This window comes from Hemiscyllium ocellatum (genome assembly GCF_020745735.1).
Source record: "Hemiscyllium ocellatum isolate sHemOce1 chromosome 15 unlocalized genomic scaffold, sHemOce1.pat.X.cur. SUPER_15_unloc_2, whole genome shotgun sequence".
Classification (NCBI taxonomy): Eukaryota; Metazoa; Chordata; class Chondrichthyes; order Orectolobiformes; family Hemiscylliidae; genus Hemiscyllium; species Hemiscyllium ocellatum.
The window spans coordinates 449,943-457,442 of record NW_026867456.1 but is presented as its reverse complement, the minus strand read 5'-3'; positions in this window follow the sequence as shown (position 1 = coordinate 457,442).

Genomic DNA, 7,500 nt, shown 5'->3' with positions numbered 1-7,500 from the left:
GTACAAATCAGTAACCAGCGACACTTAGAATATTTTTGAAGCAGTACAAATCAGTAACCAGCGACACTTAGAATATTTTTGGAGCAGTACAAATCAGTAACCAGCGACACTTAGAATATTTTTGAAGCAGTACAAATCAGTAACCACTGACACTTAGAATATTTTTGAAGCAGTACAAATCAGTAACCAGCGACACTTAGAATATTTTTGAAGCAGTACAAATCAGTAACCACTGACACTTAGAATATTTTTGAAGCAGTACAAATCAGTAACCAGCGACACTTAGAATATTTTTGGAGCAGTACAAATCAGTAACCACTGACACTTAGAATATTTTTGAAGCAGTACAAATCAGTAACCACTGACACTTAGAATATTTTTGAAGCAGTACAAATCAGTAACCAGCGACACTTAGAATATTTTTGAAGCAGTACAAATCAGTAACCACTGACACTTAGAATATTTTTGAAGCAGTACAAATCAGTAACCGCTGACACTTAGAATATTTTTGAAGCAGTACAAATCAGTAACCAGCGACACTTAGAATATTTTTGGAGCAGTACAAATCAGTAACCACTGACACTTAGAATATTTTTGAAGCAGTACAAATCAGTAACCACTGACACTTAGAATATTTTTGGAGCAGTACAAATCAGTAACCACTGACACTTAGAATATTTTTGAAGCAGTACAAATCAGTAACCAGCGACACTTAGAATATTTTTGAAGCAGTACAAATCAGTAACCAAGTGCATTTTTGAATTGGTTACTGATTTCTCCGTTGAAGTTGGGGCTGCGGTTGGCTTCAGTTAGTGGTGGGGGCTTAATTTTCGCCGAGGGAGCGTGTCCCGGTAGTGTCTCCGAGGAAGTGGTACCTATTGAAGGGGGTGTTTCTGAATTTGGGCCCTTTTTGAGTGGCATTGCCGGATGGGTTTTGTGTTGAAGGCTTCCAAATCGGGTAGCTCAGCCGGATTTGACCCGGCGGTTCTACCGACTGTCACGCCTTCGAGGGGGGACTGTTCTAAGTTCAGGCCGAATTTGGTGAATTTCCTAAGTCGGGAAGTGGTCCCAACGGGTTTGGGAGTGAACCTAACTGCTCATACCAACTTTGAGGCTTTGGGCCGGGTAGCACAGTCGGATTTGACCCGGCGGTTCTGCCGAATGCCTGGCCTTCGAGGGGGGCCTGCCCTCTGAGTTCAGGCCGAATTTGGTGATTTTCCTAAGTCGGGAAGTGGTCCAAACGGGGATGGGAGTGAACCTGACAGCTCATACCGACTTTGGGGCTTCCAAGCCGGGTAGCTCAACCGGATTTGATCCGGCGGTTCTAGCGACTGCCACGGCTTCGAGGGGGGACTGTTGTCTAAGTTCAGGCCGAATTTGGTGAATTTCCCGAGTCGGGAAGTGGTCCAAACGGGGATGGGAGTGAACCTGACTGCTCATACCGACATTGAGGCTTCGGGGCCGGGTAGCACAGTCGGATTTGACCCGGCGATTCTGCCGACTTCCACGCCTTCGAGCGGGGACTCTCCTCTAAGTTCAGGCCGAATTTGGTGAATTTCCTAAGTCGGGAAGTGGTCCAAACGGGGATGGGAGTGAACCTAACTGCTCATACCAACTTTGAGGCTTTGGGGCCGGGTAGCACAGTCGGATTTGACCCGGCGGTTCTGCCGAATGCCTGGCCTTCGAGGGGGGCCTGCCCTCTGAGTTCAGGCCGAATTTGGTGATTTTCCTAAGTCGGGAAGTGGTCCAAACGGGGATGGGAGTGAACCTGACAGCTCATACCGACTTTGGGGCTTCCAAGCCGGGTAGCTCAACCGGATTTGATCCGGCGGTTCTAGCGACTGCCACGGCTTCGAGGGGGGACTGTTGTCTAAGTTCAGGCCGAATTTGGTGAATTTCCCGAGTCGGGAAGTGGTCCAAACGGGGATGGGAGTGAACCTGACAGCTCTTACCGACATTGAGGCTTCGGGGCCGGGTAGCTCAGTCGGATTTGACCCGGCGATTCTGCCGACTTCCACGCCTTCGAGCGGGGACTCTCCTCTAAGTTCAGGCCGAATTTGGTGAATTTCCTAAGTCGGGAAGTGGTCCAAACGGGGATGGGAGTGAACCTGACTGCTCATACCGACTTTGAGGCTTCCAAGACGGGTAGCACAGTCGGATTTGACCCGGCGGTTCTGCCGAATGCCTGGCCTTCGAGGGGGGCCTGCCCTCTGAGTTCAGGCCGAATTTGGTGATTTTCCTAAGTCGGGAAGTGGTCCAAACGGGGATGGGAGTGAACCTGACAGCTCATACCGACTTTGGGGCTTCCAAGCCGGGTAGCTCAACCGGATTTGATCCGGCGGTTCTAGCGACTGCCACGGCTTCGAGGGGGGACTGTTGTCTAAGTTCAGGCCGAATTTGGTGAATTTCCCGAGTCGGGAAGTGGTCCAAACGGGGATGGGAGTGAACCTGACAGCTCTTACCGACATTGAGGCTTCGGGGCCGGGTAGCTCAGTCGGATTTGACCCGGCGATTCTGCCGACTTCCACGCCTTCGAGCGGGGACTCTCCTCTAAGTTCAGGCCGAATTTGGTGAATTTCCTAAGTCGGGAAGTGGTCCAAACGGGGATGGGAGTGAACCTGACAGCTCTTACCGACTTTGGGGCTTCCAAGCCGGGTAGCTCAACCGGATTTGATCCGGCGGTTCTAGCGACTGTCACGCCTTCGAGGGGGGACTGTTGTATAAGTTCAGGCCGAATTTGGTGAATTTCCCGAGTCGGGAAGTGGTCCAAACGGGGATGGGAGTGAACCTGACAGCTCTTACCGACTTTGGGGCTTCCAAGCCGGGTAGCTCAACCGGATTTGATCCGGCGGTTCTGCCGACTGTCACGCCTTCGAGGGGGGACTGTTGTATAAGTTCAGGCCGAATTTGGTGAATTTCCCGAGTCGGGAAGTGGTCCAAACGGGGATGGGAGAGAACCTGACAGCTCTTACCGACTTTGAGGCTTCGGGGCCGGGTAGCTCAGCCGGATTTGATCCGGCGGTTCTGCCGACTGTCACGCCTTCGAGGGGGGACTGTCCTCTGAGTTCAGGCCGAATTTGGTGAATTTCCCGAGTCGGGAAGTGGTCCAAACGGGGATGGGAGTGAACCTGACAGCTCATACCGACTTTGAGGCTTCCAAGCCGGGTAGCTCAGCCGGATTTGACCCGGCGATTCTGCCGACTTCCACGCCTTCGAGGGGGGACTGCCCTCTGAGTTCAGGCCGAATTTGGTGCATTTCCCGAGTCGGGAAGTGGTCTCTGTCACAACGGGGGCAAGTGTCTGAAGAGGTAAAGTGAGTAACCAGCACAGCTTAGGGAAGGGTTCCAAAGTTCTCAACAATGTGAATTCGGTTACCAGGAAAGCTTAGGAAAGTTGCCTGACTGTCCCAAACGAATGAACTGCAAAACTTAGGGAACATGCCCGAAGATGCTTAAAAGTGTGAAATCAGTAAGCAGGAAAGCATAGGAAAGTGCCTGAAAGTGCTAAATGAGTAACATGAAAAACGTAGAAAAATGCCCGAAAATGTTTAAAAGTGTGAACTCAGTAACCAGCAAAACTTAGTAAAACGTTGGAAAAGCAGAAATGAGTAACCAGAAAAACTTAGAAAAATGTTTGAAAATGAGAAATGAGTAACCAAGAAAACTTAGAAAAATGCCCAAAAAGAAGAAATCAGTAACCAGAAAAACTTAGAAAAATGTTTGAAAATGAGAAATGAGTAACCAAGAAAACTTAGAAAAATGCCCAAAAAGAAGAAATCAGTAACCAGAAAAACTTAGAAAAATGTTTGAAAATGAGAAATGAGTAACCAGAAAAACTTAGAAAAATGTTTGAAAATGAGAAATGAGTAACCAAGAAAACTTAGAAAAATGCCCAAAAAGAAGAAATCAGTAACCAGAAAAACTTAGAAAAATGTTTGAAAATGAGAAATGAGTAACCAAGAAAACTTAGAAAAATGCCCAAAAAGAAGAAATCAGTAACCAGAAAAACTTAGAAAAATGTTTGAAAATGAGAAATGAGTAACCAGAACAACTTAGAAAAATGTTTGAAAATGAGAAATGAGTAACCACGAAAACTTAGAAAAATGCCCAAAAAGAAGAAATCAGTAACCAGAAAAACTTAGAAAAATGTTTGAAAATGAGAAATGAGTAACCAAGAAAACTTAGAAAAATGCCCAAAAAGAAGAAATCAGTAACCAGAAAAACTTAGAAAAATGTTTGAAAATGAGAAATGAGTAACCAGAAAAACTTAGAAAAATGTTTGAAAATGAGAAATGAGTAACCAAGAAAACTTAGAAAAATGCCCAAAAAGAAGAAATCAGTAACCAGAAAAACTTAGAAAAATGTTTGAAAATGAGAAATGAGTAACCAAGAAAACTTAGAAAAATGCCCGAAAAGAAGAAATCAGTAACCAGAAAAACTTAGAAAAATTTTCGGCCAAGTGTGAAAAATATTCTAAGTGTCAGCGGAGGAAAATGCCGAAGCATCGGGAAAGATTCAAAAACTCATGCCGAACATGAGTTCCGAAGTGCCGGAGGAACTGGGCGAATTGAGCCCGGCGGTTGGCCAGATGTCGTTTTGAGTCTGCAGCCCGAAAACTTTAACTTTGTCTGCCGCGGAAGTCTGGACCGGGAAAAATCCAAACGGTTTTGCCGGGTTCGAGTTCCAGAGCGAAGCAGTCGAATTTGAAATTCAGACCCATTCAGTGCCACTTGACATTGTGACACAGTGAGGTTGGCGGGGTACCCGGAGATTTCTGGGAACACGATTTTTAGAACAAAATGGCGGCGCGGGACCACTTTGAAAGGCATCCGAAAAACGGTTCCGCGGGCAGAGCACTTGAATGACAGGCCTGTGTGCATGCCCAAGAGCTCTCGGAAGTCTAATTTTTGACACTTTGTCAAATTTTCGACAGACTTACCCAACTCTTGCTGCCTGTTCTAAGAATCAGTCAGAGGCCTGTGCGGCGGTCTCTTGACACTTTGGAGGGCGGGCAAACCCCACGTTGACTCCGGCCGTCCCTCCAAAAGGCACTTGCTATTGGGGGAAAGGATTGCAAGTAGCCTGGTTCCCGTGGGAGCGGCCAGGAAGGGTGCAGGCTGGCCCTTGCCTGAGCATTCCCAAAACCCTCTTCCGCTGAGAGCAGACCTCGCACGCCGCACTACCGGCTCTGGGAGTGGTTGGCCGCTATTGTACATAGTCCGGTCCTTCCTCTGCCACCCGGCAAGTGCGATGGCTCTGCCGCCCTGCGGTGCTCGTCACCCAGGTTTGGGGAACACGATACTTAGAACATGTTGGCGGCTCGGGACCTGCAGGCGAAAGGGGCCCCGTGGTGCTGAGCACATCGACCTCGGGTCTCAGTGCAAGCCGGAGAGTTCGCGGAAGTCTTAAAAGATTTTGACATCTGCTCAAATCTTTGACAGGCTTGCCTGACTCTTTCCGTCCGTTCTAAGAATCAGTCGGAGGCCGGGGCGGGGACGGTCTCTTGACACACGGAGGGTTGGCTTCCCTCCTCAGGCGTTTGTGTCGAAAATGAAGGCGAGAGATGCAAGCGTCCTGGTTCCCCTGGGTGCTGCCAGCAAGGGTGCAGGCTGACCCTTGCCTGAGCACTCCCAAAAGCCTCTTAAGCTGAGAGCAGGCGCCGCACTACCGGCTCTGGGAGTCGTTGGCCGCTATTGTACATAGTCCGGTCCTTCCTCTGCCACCCGGCAAGTGCGATGGCTCTGCCTCCCTGCGGTGCTCGTCACCCAGGTTTGGGGAACACGATACTTAGAACATGTTGGCGGCTCGGGACCTGCAGGCGAAGGGGGCCCCGTGGTGCTGAGCACATCGACCTCGCGTCTCAGTGCAAGCCGGAGAGTTCGCGGAAGTCTTAACAGGCTTGCCTGACTCTTTCCGTCCGTTCTAAGAATCAGTCGGAGGCCGGGGCGGGGACGGTCTCTTGACACACGGAGGGTTGGCTTCCCTCCTCAGGCGTTTGTGTCGAAAATGAAGGCGAGAGATGCAAGCGTCCTGGTTCCCCTGGGTGCTGCCAGCAAGGGTGCAGGCTGACCCTTGCCTGAGCACTCCCAAAAGCCTCTTAGGCTGAGAGCAGGCGCCGCACTACCGGCTCTGGGAGTCGTTGGCCGCTATTGTACATAGTCCGGTCCTTCCTCTGCCACCCGGCAAGTGCGATGGCTCTGCCTCCCTGCGGTGCCCGTCACCCAGGTTTGGAGAACACGATACTTAGAACATGTTGGCGGCTCGGGACCTGCAGGCGAAAGGGGCCCCGTGGTGCTGAGCACATCGACCTCGCGTCTCAGTGCAAGCCGGAGAGTTCGCGGAAGTCTTAACAGGCTTGCCTGACTCTTTCCGTCCGTTCTAAGAATCAGTCGGAGGCCGGGGCGGGGACGGTCTCTTGACACACGGAGGGTTGGCTTCCCTCCTCAGGCGTTTGTGTCGAAAATGAAGGCGAGAGATGCAAGCGTCCTGGTTCCCCTGGGTGCTGCCAGCAAGGGTGCAGGCTGACCCTTGCCTGAGCACTCCCAGAAGCCTCTTAGGCTGAGAGCAGACGCCGCACTACCGGCTCTGGGAGTCGTTGGCCGCTATTGTACATAGTCCGGTCCTTCCTCTGCCACCCGGCAAGTGCGATGGCTCTGCCTCCCTGCGGTGCCCGTCACCCAGGTTTGGAGAACACGATACTAAGAACATGTTGGCGGCTCGGGACCTGCAGGCGAAAGGGGCCCCGTGGTGCTTAGCACATCGACCTCGCGTCTCAGTGCAAGCCGGAGAGTTCGCGGAAGTCTAAAGCTTTTGACATTCGCTCAAAGCTTTGACAGGCTTGCCCGACTCTTTCCGTCCGTTCTAAGAATCAGTCAGAGGCCGGTGGGGAGGTCTCTTGACGCAAGGGGAGGGGTGGCGTCCCTCCTCAGGCGCTTGTGTCGAAAATGAAGGCGAGAGATGCAAGCGTCCTGGTTCCCCTGGGTGCTGCCAGCAAGGGTGCAGGCTGACCCTTGCCTGAGCACTCCCAGAAGCCTCTTAGGCTGAGAGCAGACGCCGCACAACCGGCTCTGGGAGTCGTTGGCCGCTATTGTACATAGTCCGGTCCTTCCTCTGCCACCCGGCAAGTGCGATGGCTCTGCCTCCCTGCGGTGCCCGTCACCCAGGATTGGAGAACACGATACGAAGAACATGTTGGCGGCTCGGGACCTGCAGGCGAAAGGGGCCCCGTGGTGCTTAGCACATCGACCTCGCGTCTCAGTGCAAGCCGGAGAGTTCGCGGAAGTCTAAAGCTTTTGACATTCGCTCAAAGCTTTGACAGGCTTGCCCGACTCTTTCCGTCCGTTCTAAGAATCAGTCAGAGGCCGGTGGGGTGGTCTCTTGACGCAAAGGGGAGGGGTGGCGTCCCTCCTCAGGCGCTTGTGTCGAAAAATGAAGGCGAGAGACGCGAGCGGCCTGGTTGCTTTGGGTGCTGCCAGGAAGGATGTGGTCTGACCCTTGCCTG